Genomic DNA, 17128 nt, shown 5'->3' on the forward strand with positions numbered 1-17128 from the left:
TGCCATCCACCAGAACCTCAGGGGCTTGTCCACAAAGTGGGGCCCTAGTTTTACCACCTCTGCCATTTCCAGGCCAGTTTCAGATTGACAATCCAAGATTATAATGACTTTTTCTTCCCCTGGAAGAGGAAGGCTGGTGCATTCTGGGATATCCAGGCAAAGGGCAGTTATTATGACAAAGGGAAAAATCATTGCGTTATTTCCAGATGAGAGGAAGACTACGCGGCCAGGGAAGGTGGTTAATGAGGCAGATTGGGGATGGTGTCATGAGAAAATGCACTTAATCTTGTGGAGAGAAATCCTCCATGAAACCAGACTAAAATGAGACTTGACCAAACCGTAAAGTGGGTTAGACCTCTGTCTGTCTCAACCAAAATAGGGATACAGTGTGAAATATTGGGAGCAACAAACTTAGAGCAGAGAATTATACAGGGGATTCAATTCCTTAAAAAGGGGTAAGACAATGTTCCAGACTGTTAAAAGGAGCCAGGGAAAATCCCCAGCCTTATAGTTACCTATATTATCCAATCCTCACTGGATGCATGGATCGTGCCGGAGGCCTGGAGAATGGCTAACATTGCAACTTTGTTTAATGTGGAGCAAGGGACTGACTGAATAGTTCGCAGCTGCAATTTTGAGACAGTGGAAAAACGGTCACTGAGGAAGTCCCAGGGACTCAAGGATAGTCAGTCTGGATTTGTTCAAGGAAGATCGTGTGTAATTAATCTGACTGTATCGGTTTGAGGCAGTAACTTGTAACTGCATGTGACTGACTTGAATTTGATGAGAGATTCCGTGGCAGACTGTTTAAAAACAGAAACCATGGGGTCCAGGAGAATGGAGCAAACAACCCAGAGAAGTGCAAGGCAATCCATTTGGGGATATCAACAACAGAGGGACAATAAATGAGAATATGGTCAGTGTGAGCAGATAAATGAAGGTAACTGAAAAAACTAATACTCTCGTTAATGGAGCAAATAGCACCATTTTCTCTATCAGTCAAAGTGCAGGACGTCAGAGCAAGAAGCTTATGCTGGAACTATATAAAGAATGAGTTCAGTCACAGCTTGGGGACTGTGTGCAGTTCTGGTCACCCCATCACATGGAAGGACGGAATTGGATTGGAGAGGGTATAGAGGAGATACGTTACTCTGTGACAGTGGAAGTGAAGTTATGGGGAAAGATTGGAATGGAGGATACTGAGAGGAGATTTGATTGGGGTGCACATGTTGTCAGGAGCCTGGGTAGAAAGGGAGAGAATGCCTTGTTCCTGTTGGAGAGCTCAGTTACCAGTGGCAAACATTTAATGTAATTGGTTGAAACATTAGAGAAGTGGTGAGGAAAGTTGTTATTTCACACAGTTTATGGTCGGGTTCTGGGAGGCACACATGGAAGTGGAGTAGAGTCAGAAACTCTCAAACTATTTGAAATAGGTGCCGCGGTCTGCACCTGACGTCCTACACTGTCCAGGGAGACAGAACTCGGGCTTTAAAAAAACAACATTACATCTTGTCCAATGCAGACAGTGGACAGAAACATCTCCTCTATACTGTGCTATTTTCTGAAGTTTTCAAAGGTTACCAATATCTGATCGGATCAATACGCAGGGATGAGGGGTGAGGGCAGGGAGGAGCAGTGTGTAAATTGATTAGCATCACAATAATACTGACCCCATCCTTTATACACAATGCGAATTCACTGTGTTGGCCTGTTTATCCTTCCTGTAGAAATGGGGAAACTGTTTGATTATCCAAGTCTGTCGTGGTCACACTGCAGCCGCATCTCCATAATGACAGCTCCATCTGACCTGGTTCACATTATTTAAAGCTCCAGTTTCACTGGCCTTGTTGAAAATTTCCCAGCTTCATTCTTGCCCCTTTGAAGGTTTCTCTCAGTCAACTAATGTTTCTCACTCTCAATTATTGCATATCATTCTCTACCATCATCCTGAACTTTACACTAAAATGATCGCTGTTCCCCAAAACATTCCCCTCCTGACACTTGCCCTATCTCTTTCCCAAGGACCAGGTCCAACTGTACATGTGCTCTTGGGCTGGACACATACTCCTGAAGTGAGCTCTCCTCCATGTAATCCAGGCGCGTTGGCCCCTCATGACCCTGCACCACCAGTAACCCAGTCAATATCTGGATAAATTCAGTTTCTCAGTATAACTAATCTGTAGTATTATCATCGCACTCAAATGATCCTGCAGATTTATTCTCTCCATCCTTTCCAATGGTTGCTGGCCGACAGACTGTACCTCACAGTGTAATTGTACACTTTGTGTTCTGTAGCTCCAGCCAAATTTATTATGCCCTTTGATGGAACCTTTTTCTCTTGGACTCCTTAACTAACGCTAATCTAAAACAAAAAAACAACCCTTCATTCTTTCCCTTCCCTTCTATTATTTTGGAATCCTTTATACTCAGCAATATTTAACACACAGCCCTGCCATTGTTGAGCCAGCTCTCGGCGATCAGTACATCAGATTTTCACACACAAATCTGCATCTGTAACTCCCCAAATTCCGAGGATTCATGTCCATGCAGAGTACCTCAGATTAAGGCTTTCTTTCTTACTCCATCTTCCACTGATAAACTTGTTGTAAATTAGTACCAACTGTATCTCCCATTATGTTGAGAATCCTGATAGTCTCCTCTACTATTCCTTTTTGGATCCTAAGCACACGCCAAGTTATTTTAAATCCCTCCCAAACAGCCCACAAGGAATTCAGTCCCAGCTCTGTCACGTTAGCCCATCCAGCTTGTACAGTTGCTGCCTTCCCCAGAACCAGTCCCAATGTCCCAGGAATCTGAAGCCCTTCCTGCTGCACCATCGTTCCAGTCACACTCTCATCTACCTAAAACTCAGAGTTCTGATCTCACTTGGACACCGCACTGGCAGTAACTAAGGGATTGCTACATTTGAGGTCCCGCTTGCTAACCATCCACCTTGCTCCTTAAATTCTGATTCGCAGACCACTTCACCCTTCTTACTCAGGTCGTTCCTACAAACATGGACATGACCTTTGTTTGCTCGTTGACCCCAGACGAATGTCCTGCAGACACCGTGATATTCTTAACCCCACTGTCCTGGAATTACAGAAACGCTGACACCTTATTTTCTTTCCTGTCTCCCCTGTGCCTATTGCTCCTCCTTCCTCCCCCCACCCCCACCCCCTGTACAGTCAGGCTGCTTGTGGTGCCGCAGACATGGCTCCGACTGCCCTCCCCTGAGCAGCCCGCACCTTCATCAGCTTCCAAACCAGGAAACTGAATTGGGAGGGAGATATCAGGATATCCTTCCATTCCCTGAACATTTCTCTTCGATTGTCTAGTCCTCTATTCCCTTTCTTCTTCTCGGCTGTCATATCTGAAGGGTGATCTGCTCTGTGTGTGTGCTATCCACCTAACTCTCAGCATCACATATGGCCCATAGAGTCTCTACTCACTGTCTGAGCTCCAAGACCCAGTGTTCATCTAGAACACCAGCAGATGCTATGGCTTCCCAATGTATCAGAACACATTTTCCATCTGACAAACATGTCTTGCCATGTCTTAAAATGCAACATGTTTAGAGTAACTTAATTAATTACATAGAATGAAGTTACCATCAGGGAAATAACAATATGGTTAACTCCCTTATTTAACTGTGGCTTACTGAGGGGATGTATTATATTGGCTCAGAATGTCACATCTCCCTCTTATTTCTGAGTTCAACCCTTCTGAGAACAACTGAGTTCAGAAGTTGAAAAAATAAATTTGCTAACTTTTAGCAATTTACTAACAGTCGCTAATAACGGTGCATTATCTGGCAATGAACTTACAGCCCTTTCTGTGATGGCTCTTGAACTTCTTTTAAACTCGGTGCAGGCAGGTCCCAGCAGCAGAAAGTTATCTCTGTGACTCCCAGGTATGTGTTATCCTCCAGCTCCCACTCCACTCTGCTCCCTCACAGGGTCACCGTCTCTGTGGTTCCCAGACACGATTAGGCCTCGATCCTCAGTGCTGATTAATATCCTCTCACTTTGCTGCCTCTGTAACTCCCAGGTGTGAGTTAGCCTCATGCTCCTGCTCCAAGTTGCTTCCTCACATGGTCACTCCCTCTGTGACTTGGTGCTGATTTCGAGCCTTCTGCACTGCTGTTTCTCCAACTCCAAGTCCCAATTCGGCCTCGATCCTCGCTGTTGATTCATATTCACCAACTCTGTGCTGCTCTGTCTTAGGTTATCTGCCCTTGTGACTCCCAGGTAATGGTAGGCCTCAAGCCTCATTTGAGATTTATAACATCCCATTCCGCACTGCTCTCACACAGGATCGCTGTTATGCCTGGAAAATAGTGGAAAAGAAAGATTATACAGAGCAGAGGGTGTTACAGTGATTGAGCGAGCTGTATGGGATGGAACAGGTTATCTGGGGAGGTAGGCAGATCTGAAACAACTAAAGGAGGTTACTAGAAGTTACAACGAGAGTTGCAGGCACTGAACAAGGCAAAGGGAATAGACAGGTGGTGGCTTGTTCATGATGGAGCTTTGTAGAGGCTAAAGGGCTTTTTCTGAGCTGCTTACAGAGATGTGTAGACTTCAACAAATGCAAATTGACAGCCAGCAAGTACTGTATGGTAGTGGAGACTGTTGGATGTTACAGAGTTAGAAGACTTGCAGTAACTGGGGGGACTATAAAGTTTTGGAGCATTGGTGGTGTTCAAGGACCCTCAAGACATGAGGAGGTGCAGAGAATGGGAGAATTCCAAATAGTGGGATTGTAGGGGCTGGAAGTCCGGAGATGGATAAGCAAAATGAAAAATGTCAATTTAGTATACACAATCATTGTAATTAGAGAGATTTAAGGAAGGGAACCTGTGCTGTCATTGATTACAGTGATATGGAGAGTTACAGAAGCTGACGGGGTTACAAATTTTAAAAAGGGAGAGATTTTAAGTGATCAGAAGTTTAAACAAGAATAAAGAAATTTTAGAGCTCTCTAGCGCAGGTAGGAATGGAGGAGGTGCGATAGTGTGAGGAACGATAAGAGTTATAACTCGGGGAGGCTGTCAGATATAAAAGGAAGAGCTGCATTGTCTGTATGTAGTTACAGACATGAGGCGTATTGTAGCGTCAGCTGGAGGGTACACAGATAACAATAGTTCAAAAGGCTGGTGCAGTGGCTCTGGAAGGCAGTTCAGTTGTTAAGACCAATGGCTGCAGATACTGGAAACCAGATTCTGGATTAGTGGTGCTGGAAGAGCACAGCAGTTCAGGCAGCATCCGAGGAGCAGTAAAATCGACGTTTCGGGCAAAAGCCCTTCATCATGAATACAGGCAGAGAGCCTGAAGGGTGGAGAGATTAGTGAGAGGAGGGTGGGGTGGGGAGAAAGTAGCATAGAGTACAATAGGTGAGTGGGGGAGGGGATGAAGGTCCCTACCCTCCATCACCAAACCATCATCTCGCAGACCATACAGAACCTCATCACCTCAGAAGATCTCCCAACCACAGTTTCCAACCTTATGGTCCGGGAATACCGTACTGCCCAGTTCTACCTCCTTCCCAAGAACCACAAGCCTGACTTCCCCAGCTGACCCATTGTCTCAGCATGCTCCTGCCCCACTGAACTCATTTCTACCGACGTCGATACTGTCCTATTCCCCCTAGTCCAGGAACTCCCCACATATGTTCAAGACACCACCCACGCCCTCCACCTCCTCCAAGAATTCCATTTCCCCGGCCTCCAATGTCTCATCTTTGCCATGGATATCCAATCCCTCCACACCTCCATCCGCCATGACAAGGGCCTGCAAGCCCTCCATTTCTTCCTCTCCCGAAGACCTCAACAGTACCCTTCCTCCAACACTCATTCGTTTGGCTGAACTGGTCCTCACCTTTAACAATTTCTCCTTTGAATCCTCCCACCTCTTCCAGCCCAAAGGGGTAGTCATGGGCACCCGTATGGCCTCCAGCCTGTCGCTTTGTCAGCTATGTAGAATAGTCGATCTTCCGTTAATACACCGGCAACACTCCCCACCGCTTCCTCCCCGACATTGATGACTGCATTGGCGCCACCTCGTGCTCCCGCGAGGAGGTTGAGCAATTCATCAACTTCACCAACACATTCCACCCTGACCTTAAATTTACCTGGACCATCTCTGACACCTCCCTCCCCTTCCTGGACCTCTCCATCTCCATTAATGATGACCGACTTGATACCGACATTTTTTACAAACCCACCGACTCCCACAGCTACCTGGATTACACCATTTCCCACCCGACCTCTTGCAAAAATGCCATCCCTTATTCCCAATGCCTCCACTGTATCTGCTCCCAGGAAGACCAGTTCCACCACAGCACATACCAGATGGCCTCCTTCTTTAGAAACCGCAATTTCCCTAACCACATGGTTAAAGATGCCCTCCAATGCATCTTGTTCACATCCCGCACCTCCGCCCTCAGACCCCACCCCTCCAACCGTAACAAGGACAGAACGCCCCTGGTGCTCACCTTCCACCCTACCAACCATCGCGTAAACCAAATCATCCGCCGACATTTCCAACACCACTAAACAGACCTCACCACTAGGGATATATTTCCCTCCCCACCCCTTTCCACCTTCCGCAAAGACCGTTCGCTTCATGACTACCTGGTCAGGTCCACGCCCCCCTTCAATCAATCCTCCCATCCTGGCACTTTCCCCTGCCAACGCAGGAACTGTAAAACCTGTGCCCATACCTCCTCCCTCACCTCTATCCAAGGCCCTAAAGGAGCCTTCCACATTCATCAAAGTTTTACCTGCTCATCCACCAATATGATTTCCTGTATCCTTTGCTCCTGAAGCGGTCTACTAGCAGAGCGCTTTCGGGAACATCTCCGGGACCCCCGCACTAATCAACCATACCGCCCTGTGGCGCAACATTTCAACTCCCCCTCCCACTCTGTCGAGGACATGGAGGTCCTGGGCCTCCTTCAGCGCCGCTCCCTCCCCACCAGACGCCTGGAGGAAGAATGCCTCATCTTCTGCCTCGGAAGACTTCAACCCCAGGGAATCAAAACGGATTTCAACAGTTTCCTTAATTCCCTTTCGCCCACCTCACCCCAGTTCCAAACTTCCACTCAGCACTGTCTCCATGACTTGTCTACCCGCCTACCTTCTATTCCACCTATCCACCCCACCCTCCCCACCCCGGACCTATCACCTTCATGCGCTCCGCCACTCACCTATGGCACTCTATGCTACTTCCTCCCCACCCCCACCCTCCTCACTTATCTCTCCACCCTTCAGGCTTTCTGCCTTTATTCCTGATGACAGGCTTTTGCCCGAAATGTTGGTTTTACTGCTCCTAAGATGCTGCCTGAACTGCTGTGCTCTTCCAGCACCACTACTCCAGAATGTAATTCCAGCATCTGCAGTCATTGTTTTTACTAGGGGATATTTAAGAGACTGCTGGACCTGCATCTGATCACAGAAATTTGAGGGTTCATACATTATATTTACCTGACATGACGATCAATGGTCGGGAAAACATCCTGGGCTGAATTAATGGTTCTGTGCTGTACTTTTCTATGCTGTATCTTTCATGTTCTATGATAGTGAGGATGGGCAACTCTATGGTAGCCAAAAACCTGATGGGGATCTGGTTAAATATTTACAGACATTGTCTACATTTGATGAGAAGGATGGGGAAGCCTTTTTAATTTCATTTGAGAAAGTCGTTAAACGAATGCAGTGGCCAGTGACCATGTGGATTTAGTAGATCCAAACAAAGCTGGTAGGTGTAAGGAATGAGGTATTTGCATCCCTTTCGGAGATGGTATCTGGGGAATATTAGGGGATGAAGCAAGCCATCTGAAGTGCATACGATCTTGTGCGAGAAGCCGACTGAGAGCGTTTTAAGGAATCTAAAAAAAGGGTCCCTGGTTAAATGTACATTAAGTTTGAAAGAATCAAATTAAGTAATTTTGCAATGTGAGAAAAGGTATTAAAAGCAGAGCAAACCCATGGCACCCTTAGAGGGATCCTTACTTTGGAGGAGTTCAAAAATTCACTTCCTGCTGTCGTGAGAACTCGTGTGTGAGAGCAGAGAGTTAAACTCGCAAGATTAGAAGCTAAAATGGCTTATGATGATCAATTGGTCCTTACATCAAAGTTTGGCTTTTGTGAGGGATTGAGAAGAATGTGCGAGATCTTCTTAAAACATATACCTGTGAGAGTAAGGTTTACTGGCATAGGAAAGGAGCAGCAGGTAAAGGGGCTACAACATTAAGAAATACAGAAACATTTTAATCTTTTAAGTTGAGACATGAGGAGACATGTCACTGAGAAGGACTATTGGAGAGATGAGATTTGCTCCATTATGTAATGTCTGATTGGAGTGTCCGGTGAAACCATCAACAGAAATATTTCACAATGGAAAGGAGGCCTTGAGCTTGGTGTTGGCGTTAAACAATTCAGCTATAACTTGCAAATAACGTGCCTGAGACAAACTTATATACCATCATAACGCCTAAACGTTTTTTGGAGAAATGTGAGGTGAAAACGTTTGGTCTGTTCAGATAGACGTCATTATTTTGGCCATTCAGTTTGAATGAAGAAAGACGGAGGCGTTTGGTGGCAGGAGTAAACTGACTGAAATAGAATGGAGTTGTGAATATTTGCATGCTTAGTGTCAATGCAATAGATATGTATTACAGTTTACTGAAGCAGTAAGAATAACGGGTTTAAAATGAGGCCATCATTGTATATTGATTGTTCGCTTTTTTTACAAAAGGGGTGTTGTGACCATTCTGTCACTTCAAAATGGTTATATTTCTCCTGAAGTTTTTTTTTGTAGAGAGGTCTTTAAGGCAGAGGTGAAAAACTGCCTGGTGACAACGGCTGAAGTAAATAACTGAGGAGACCTTTCGGTTTTATTAAAATGGTGGAACCAATGGAAGGGCAGTGGCCTGTTCTCCCAGAGCAGGTCTTCTTGGTTTGTTTTTAGCTGCAGCATTCAGAAGCTGCTCGGGGTCCCCGAAAGGTTGGACGTTTCAATACATGATACCCAGCTGATATTCTCTCCGAAATCTCTCTTGAAGCGGCTTCCTCCTGGATTGAAGAAATGCACGTAAGATTCTGTGTTTGAATTTACCTTTTTGCCAAGGGGTATGTCTATGGGATGTTTCTGTATTATCACAGTTAATTAGTAGAAGGCACTGTATCGAATGTTTGCATAAGTGTTCCAATAGAGAAGCTATCCTAACTTGTTCTTCTCTTTGATTGTGTTTTCACTAGAGCGTTTGAATGGATTACATTTTGCTAAACATTGAGTGGTTTGACCAGTCGCAACACATCTGGAACACCCAATTCATTTCTCCATTTAAAATAAGGAAGCGTTAGGGTCTGGGCTGCCTTCTTAAAACACTTGCAGCTGAGGGGCTGCTGACTGAATTGTGTTATTGAAACGGTAGTGGAGGGGCTGGGGTTTCCTGGAGATTGTGCTGTGAGCTGCCGCAGACATTCAGGAAGACCCAACTCTGGATGGAGCATGGGGACTGTAGTTACAGCACCTGGGTCTGTAACATGAACACCAAATGGAGCAGAGGATGCAGAGAGGGGAAGCTCTGAAACCATGGGATGAGTGTATGTGGGGAAAACAATCTGTCGTATCTGTCTCTGACTTAGCCTGGACAAGCACACAGTCTCACTGTCGTCCTTATATACAGCGATGCACACTCTTCCTATCTGCCCCACGCACAAATTCACACTTTCCCTCTATCACATGTACACATACATATTACGCTGTGTCACATGCATGCATAAACACACCCTCTCTCTCCCTTCCACACTCACACTTACACTTCCCCCCACTCTCTCTCGCACATGCATACTATCTCTCTCTCTCTCCCCTTCACACAAACACACACCCTCTCTCTTTCACAGGCACAAACACACACATGGTCGGCACATACACACACAAACACATACGCATTTATGGGGTGAATTTGCACTTGCTCATTTGTATTTGCATATATAGTGCGTTTTGTTCCAAATACATACACTTCGTAGACAATTGGTCAATGTGGTATTTATCGCCTTCTTCTTTGCAAATGAATCCAGTCTGACTCCAGACGAAGAGGCTGACAGACTCCAAACAAGACCTCACGCCGAAAATGCATTGTCTGAAGGGAGGGGTCACCACCTTTCCATCGATAATACCTGAAGGTATCTCCAGGCAACGACATGAAGGAAAATCGTCAGATGGAAGTCATACAGAACGAATTTTTTTGATTTATTTCAGAGAGGTCATTTATTTGGTTTTTCAGCCAGGCCTTTGACAACACCCCACGGGGGAAACTGATAAAGGAAGTACAATCTCATGGCATCAAGGGTAACTTGATAAGTGGCATTCAAATTGTCTTAGTGGCAGGACACACAGGGTGGTGGGAGAAGGCTGTTTGTATGACTGGAGACCAATGTCCCCTGGTGTACCACAGGAGCCAGTGCTGAGTCCCTTATTATTTGTGGTGTTCATAAATGATATATACGTGAATGTGGAGGGGGGAGGGAGTGTGCGACAAAAAAGTCTATGTTTGATACAATGATTGGCCGGTCGGTTGCCAGTGAGGAGGAAGGCCTGATGTTGCAGGAAGATACGACTGGAATTGTCAGATGGGTGGATCAATGGCGGATGGAATGTCACCCTGATAAATATGAGGTAATGCACTTTGGTGGAAGGAACGAGTCAGGGGAGTACTCAATGAATGGTAGCACACGAGGAAGCTCAGAGGGTGCTTCGCCACACATCTCTGAACGGGACTGGACAGGGTAATAGGTTACGTAAGAAGTCACATGAGTCTATTAGCATAGCTTTTATTAATCGAGACATAGATTGTAAGATTTATACAGGACTGTGTTTCGGGCAAGATGGAATAATGTGTACAGTTCTGGGAACCACATTACAGGAAGGATGTGATTGCACTGGAGGGCTGCAGACGAGATTTACCAGGATGTTCCCTGGGATGGAGCATATCAGCTATGGAGAGAGGCTGGATAAGCTCGGGTTGTTTACTTTGGGGCAGAGAAGTCTGAGGGGATGTGACTCAGAAGGATGAGGCTACGCGGAGCATGGAGAGGGGAGATAGACACCAGATGTTCATTTTAGTCAAAGGACCAATACGAGCAGCAGAGTGAAGGGTTTGAAGGTTAGAGCAAAATGAATGGTTTGAAGTTTAGAGAGGATTTGAGGATTGTTTTTCACCCAGACGGTGTTAGGCCACGAATAAATTTCCTGAGAGGGTAGTTGTGATGGGAAATCTCACAACATTGAAACAGTAATTGGACCAACACTTGGAGTATCATTACATTTCTGGCTATGGATCTCATGTCAGAAATTACGACTAATGTAGATCATGCTGTTTTTTTTTGAGGAAACAGAGTCCATGTTTCTGTGATTGTTTCATTGTGGAGGAAGGTAAATGGTGTGTTGACGTTCATTTTAGGATTTGTGTACAGAAGAAAGGGTGTGTCACAGTAAAGGACTTTGGGTTGTCATAAGGTTTAGCTACACATGGTTCTGACTCTGGCATGTTCACCCACAGTCAAGACTGAATCATAGATCGGCGTGATGGTGATGGTAGACTGGAGGATTATCCTGGGGGATAAGTTACAGATTATGATTGAATACATTTCTGCTTCTGCTGTGATCAACAGGGCCACATGAATGCCCCGTTTGAGCTGCAATATCTGCAATTCAATTCTACTGACTGGCCCCCAGTTCACACCGAGACTTATTCACACATCAGCCCTGTACTCAGTGATTAACCTGGTTTCTAATCTGGTCGCACTTCTACTTTCATATTCTCATTCCACTGAGGGTCTCTCCTTGATGTTATTGTCTCCAATTTATTGCCTTCCTTAAACCCTTTAACATATTCATCTGATTTTTTTTCCATTCTCTTAATATCATCATCTGTGTTTGATGTGAATATGTTTCACTCTCTCTGGCCATGAGTAAGAGCTTTGTAGTGTCAGTGATGCCAGCCTTATGTAGTTTCAGAGACAATGAATGTGTGTACCTAATGTTACTGTCCACTTCCCGGTCACAGTGCTCCATATCAGACAGGGCGTTCGAGCAGCTTTGACACACATCTGTGGAACTTGCTCAAAACAGAAATTGCTGAAGACACAATACAGGTCTGGTCATATCTTGTGGAGTGAATGTAAAGTTGACATTTCAGTTCCAGTGACACTTCTACAAAGCTCCCAGTTTCACCAGTAATATTTGCATTTTTCTTTCCAGTATCCATAATTTTTTTTTAATTGAAAATTTGTTCTGAGCCCATTTATTTCTTGAGAAACTCAATAGGTGTGGCAGCATCTGCAGAGACAGAGAAACTGAGTTAGTGTTGCAAGTCTAGTGTGACAATTTTTCAGAACAGAGAAGGATTTGGAAACTGGGCTTTTTAATCCCTTCTGAGAGGTGAGAGGATGGGTGTTGGGAAAAAGAGGGCATGGCTAAAAGATAAACTGGCTTTTAGCAGTGGTGAAAGAGAAGATGATGCGAAATGGCTTTAAATTAAGATATGAATGGGGAAAGGGGTTCTCTCTGTTGAGTGCAACATAAAGAAGTCACAATCACAAAAGGTCATGGGGAGGTGAGGAGGGAGAATGCATGAAACATGGAGGACAGCCATAATGGGTTCAGGCTGTGAAGTCATGAAATTGAATATTAACTCCTACAGGTTGTAACGTGCCAAAGTATAAAGTGAGGTGTTACATGAGCTTGGGTTGTGTTTCAGTGAGACTTTGCAGCAGCCCACGAATGAAAATTTAACATGAGAGCGAGGTAGACTATTGAAATGGGAAGCAATGACAACGTCAGAATTATTCCTCCAGAGTGGGAGTGTTCCACAATGCAGTCGCTGTTTGGTCTCTCCAATGTAAAGGAGACTGCATTGTGAGCAGTAATGACAGGAGACAGGATTGAAAGAGTGAAATGTTGATTCACCTGGATGTTGTGTTTGGGGCCTTGGGCAGTGAGGAGGGAAGAGGTGAATGCGCAATTGTTGCATCTTCGGCAATTGCACAGGGAAGTGCCATGGTTAGAGTGGGGAAGTGCTCGGGGTGATGGAAGGTGTCACAGAGATCCCTGAGAAATACTGACATTGGACAGGAGGGGAAGATGTGTTTGATGATGCTGTCCTGCAGGTGGTGGTGGAAGTGGCGGAGGATGATTCTGTGAATGTGGATTCTAGTCCAGTCGGAAGTGAGGACAAAGGAGAGGTCTATCATTGTTTTGGGAAGGAGGGGACGGAGTGAGGACAGACAGTGGGCGATGGGACAGTCACAGCTAAAGGTCCTGTCCACGAGAGTTAGGGGATTTCTGGTTTGAAGAAAAAGGAGGTCACGCCAGAGGCAGCTCACTGGAATGTGGCATCATCAAACAGAAATAACAGCGATGGAGAAACTGGGAGAATGGTGTCAGCTTCTAAATTGAGGATTTCTGTCGCACGTTAGGTCTGAAACGGGATGTGGACATAGACCCCGGGGAAGGTCAGTGGATATGCACGGCCACACATTCAAGCAGATATCCCATAACGCTCAGAAATTATAGTTTCTGTTCAAAAAGAAGGACTCGATAAGGAGATGAACCACCCATGGTTGACAAAAGCTTTCAAGCATAGTATTCAATCACAATTTAATAAGCGTTAGTGTAGGTGCGGGTTTGGATGTTTATTTCAGGGAGCAGAAGCAGATGCTGGGCATAAATTTCAGCTGTGCTTCTTGAATTACCCTCAGACGCCCCTACCATTGCTGCTCCTTCCTCTTCCCTGCTCGTCTCCCCTTCCAGTTTCCAGGCTCTCCCTCTCCAATAACAGAGCACATTCCCTCACATTATGGTCCCTCCCCACTACACCTGAAGCTCTTTGATCAACTCAACCTTCCCTGCACTAGCATCAAGCTGCGTTTTGTACTGCTATTTTGCCTCTGGTCTCAGTGTGGCTCGACCTCCCACTCACATCTCATTCCACAAAGTTTCCTTCTTGTCGTAAACCTTATTGAAAATACTTCCCCACATTCGCACTGAATTCACACTGTGATCCAAAACCCAAAAAGTATAGTCAACCTTCACCTCACTCTGTTAAAGGTCCCTATATGCTGACCGTGCGGTATAAGAATTCCTTTCCTTACAGCGATCTGGCCAGAGATACGTACTTGCTGTAAAGATCATCACCCCGTTTCGACCAAGGAATTCAGGAGCTTGATGTCTTACTGGCACGAGGAAGAGTTTCATGCTGCCTTAGTATTGTAACATGGAGAGAAACATATCACATTATGAAGATCGGGCTGAGTGTTGTTTCCCTGTCATTTTTAATATTGTCTAAAATTTGCAGTTCTTATCTTTAAATGCTTGTTCTTGAAGTTAGTATCAGATGGAGTCTAGGACGTTGAGAGGTGACATTATAGAAGGTTATAAAATCATGTGAGGCATGGATAGGGTTGAATAGCCAAGGTCTTTTCAGCAGGATAGGAGAGTCCAAACATAGATGACTTAGCTTTAAGGAGGAAAGGGAAAGATTTAAAAGGGACGAAGGGGTAATATTTTCACACAGAGCGCGATGTGTGCATAGAATGAGCTGCCAGGGGAAGAGTGGTCGATGCAAGTACAGCTACAACATTTAAAAGACATTTGGACAAGCATATGAATGGGAAAGGTTCAGAGGCATATGGGCCAAGTGCAAGCAGATGAAACTAGTTTAGTTTAGAAAACCTGTCAGCATGGGCAAGTTGGACCAAAGGGTCTGTTTGAGCGATATGACTATTAATCTAGAAAGCGAGGGAAAAGGAAGAAAAGCTATTATGTCAGCAAATTGGCAAGAAATATAAAAACAAGCGGCACAAGCTTTTCTGTGTATATAAAGAAAGTCCAATATGAATGTGTGACCTTCGGTAGAAAGGAAGTCAGGAAAGTAGATTGAGGACGTTTGGACGGTGTGCCTGGAGGGAACAGAGAGATAATTTACACCTGAATTTTACATCATTTCTCACAGGGGAAGGCACTGTAAGCATTTCAATGATATAAACAAAATGATCACAGGAGAGAAGTTCTTGAACAGCCTCTAACAAACGGAACAAGGGTTTTTAAATAAACAGATAAGACGAAGGGTAGACAGGTCAGTACTAATTCATAGTTGGTTTTAAAAGCAGCGGTAACACAATTGCTGATGGTACTGAGGGAAAAAATCTATAACTCTCTGGATTGCAGGAATGAACCAGCGATTGTAGAGACCCTCCAATGTGGCGCCTGTCTTCAAGAAAATATCGAGACTGAGAGCAGGAACCATTTAGCCTCACCATTATTGCTGGGTATCTGTGAGAGTCTGTTATTAAGGAAAGAACTGCAGGACACTTAGAAAATATACACATGGAGTCAGCGTGGTTTTCTGAAAGGGGATCTATCATTTCCCTGTAAAATCATTCAAAGTTTTTTGTGGAGATTCCTGAGAATGTAACAAGCGGACTTGATAAAAGGAAACTGGTAGACACGAGGCTTTCCAGAGGGTTTCCAAAAGGTATCACAATGCAAAGGTTTTTACACATTACTGGAGCTCGTAGTATGACGCTGAATACATTAGCATGGGATGACGGTTGGTTAACACATATAAATCGGAGAGTCAGGGTTAATGGATCTTCCTGATAAAAAGGAGTATCACAAATATCAGTGCAATGGCACGATATATTTACAATCTATACTGATAGCCTGACGGCAAGAGCTGACTGCATTATACATCCGAGTTTGAGGATGACACTGAGCACTAAAAGGCAGGCTGTTATTTAATGGAAAGGACTCACACAAAAAGAACAGTGCAAAGGGATGGGATTGTTCCTGTGTTTCAAACATAACGACAGCATGCGGATGCAGCAAGTAACTAGGTTGGTTCATTATACGGATTCCTGGGATGAAAGGGTTGAATTATTGAGTACATCTAAAAGGATGAGGTGATTATTCATTGTGGTTGAAATGAATGAGGGTGATATTACTGAAATGTACAAGATACAGAGGGGGCTCGACAATGTAGGTTTTGAGAATTTAGATCCATTCCAGGGCAGAGTGTCGAACTCCGCGATGGAGATACAGAATAAGGGATATGCAAAGAAATGTCTTCTTTCAGAAGGTAGTGAATGTCTGGAATTCCCAAACCCAGAGAGTGAGGGGGCTGGGACACTGAATGTATTTACAGACGGGGTGGATTGGGTTTTGACATATCAGCGAGTCCAGGGATACAAGGGATTATCAGGAAATTGAGGTTGATCTCCGAAGTAGATCAGCCATGTTCCGATTAAATGACATTGCAGGCTTGAGAGGCTGAATGGCCTGCTCCGGTTCACATTTCTTACGTTCTTATGTTATTCTTTTGGAAAGTAACTGGTTATTTTCCTGAAAATTGTGTTGTACAATGTTGCATTCGGGCAGAGCAGAGGATTTGTTTGAACTCACGCTGGAAGTGGGTAGAGGGCTGTATTCACATGACATCAAGGTCTGTAACATGACCCACAACTGGAGTAGCAGTTACAGAGAGGGAAGGCCTGGAAAGAGGGATTGTGTGGAGGTCAATTCCTGACTCAGCCTGGATTTTCCAAGTAATTTTACAAAACTACAGCTAAGCATCGGAGTGGCCTCGATCTGCCCCTGTGTAGCAGGCCCAAAGGGCTGAATGAAAGAACATAACAAAGGGTTGAGGGATTGGAATGGGCCATTCTGCACTTTGACACTACTCCAACAGTAAATACGGTTGTGGCCCATTTCATTTTGGTCCCAGTTGCAGTTTTCTCTCCCTGCACCATTATTCCTGATTCACCTGTCAATGGACTACCTGACGAACCCAGCCTCGATATAATATAAAGATTCAGCCATCCAAAACTTCTGGTGAAGAGAATCCCACTTTGTGAATTTCTTGAGTGAAATCCCACTTTGAGAATTTCTCCTCATTCCTGTTTTGACTGAGGTTGGAGTGTGTCACTATTTCCTTTTCTCGTCCAACTCCTTCACTGCTCACAACAAATCTTAAATGTCACCAGTTTGGTGATATGGCCGATCATAAAAGACTCAGATAGGGTCAGGTTCAGTGAGAGGAACAAGTCAGGCAGATTTCTTTA

Source organism: Chiloscyllium punctatum, chromosome 7 (assembly GCF_047496795.1).
Source record: "Chiloscyllium punctatum isolate Juve2018m chromosome 7, sChiPun1.3, whole genome shotgun sequence".
Taxonomy (NCBI): Eukaryota; Metazoa; Chordata; class Chondrichthyes; order Orectolobiformes; family Hemiscylliidae; genus Chiloscyllium; species Chiloscyllium punctatum.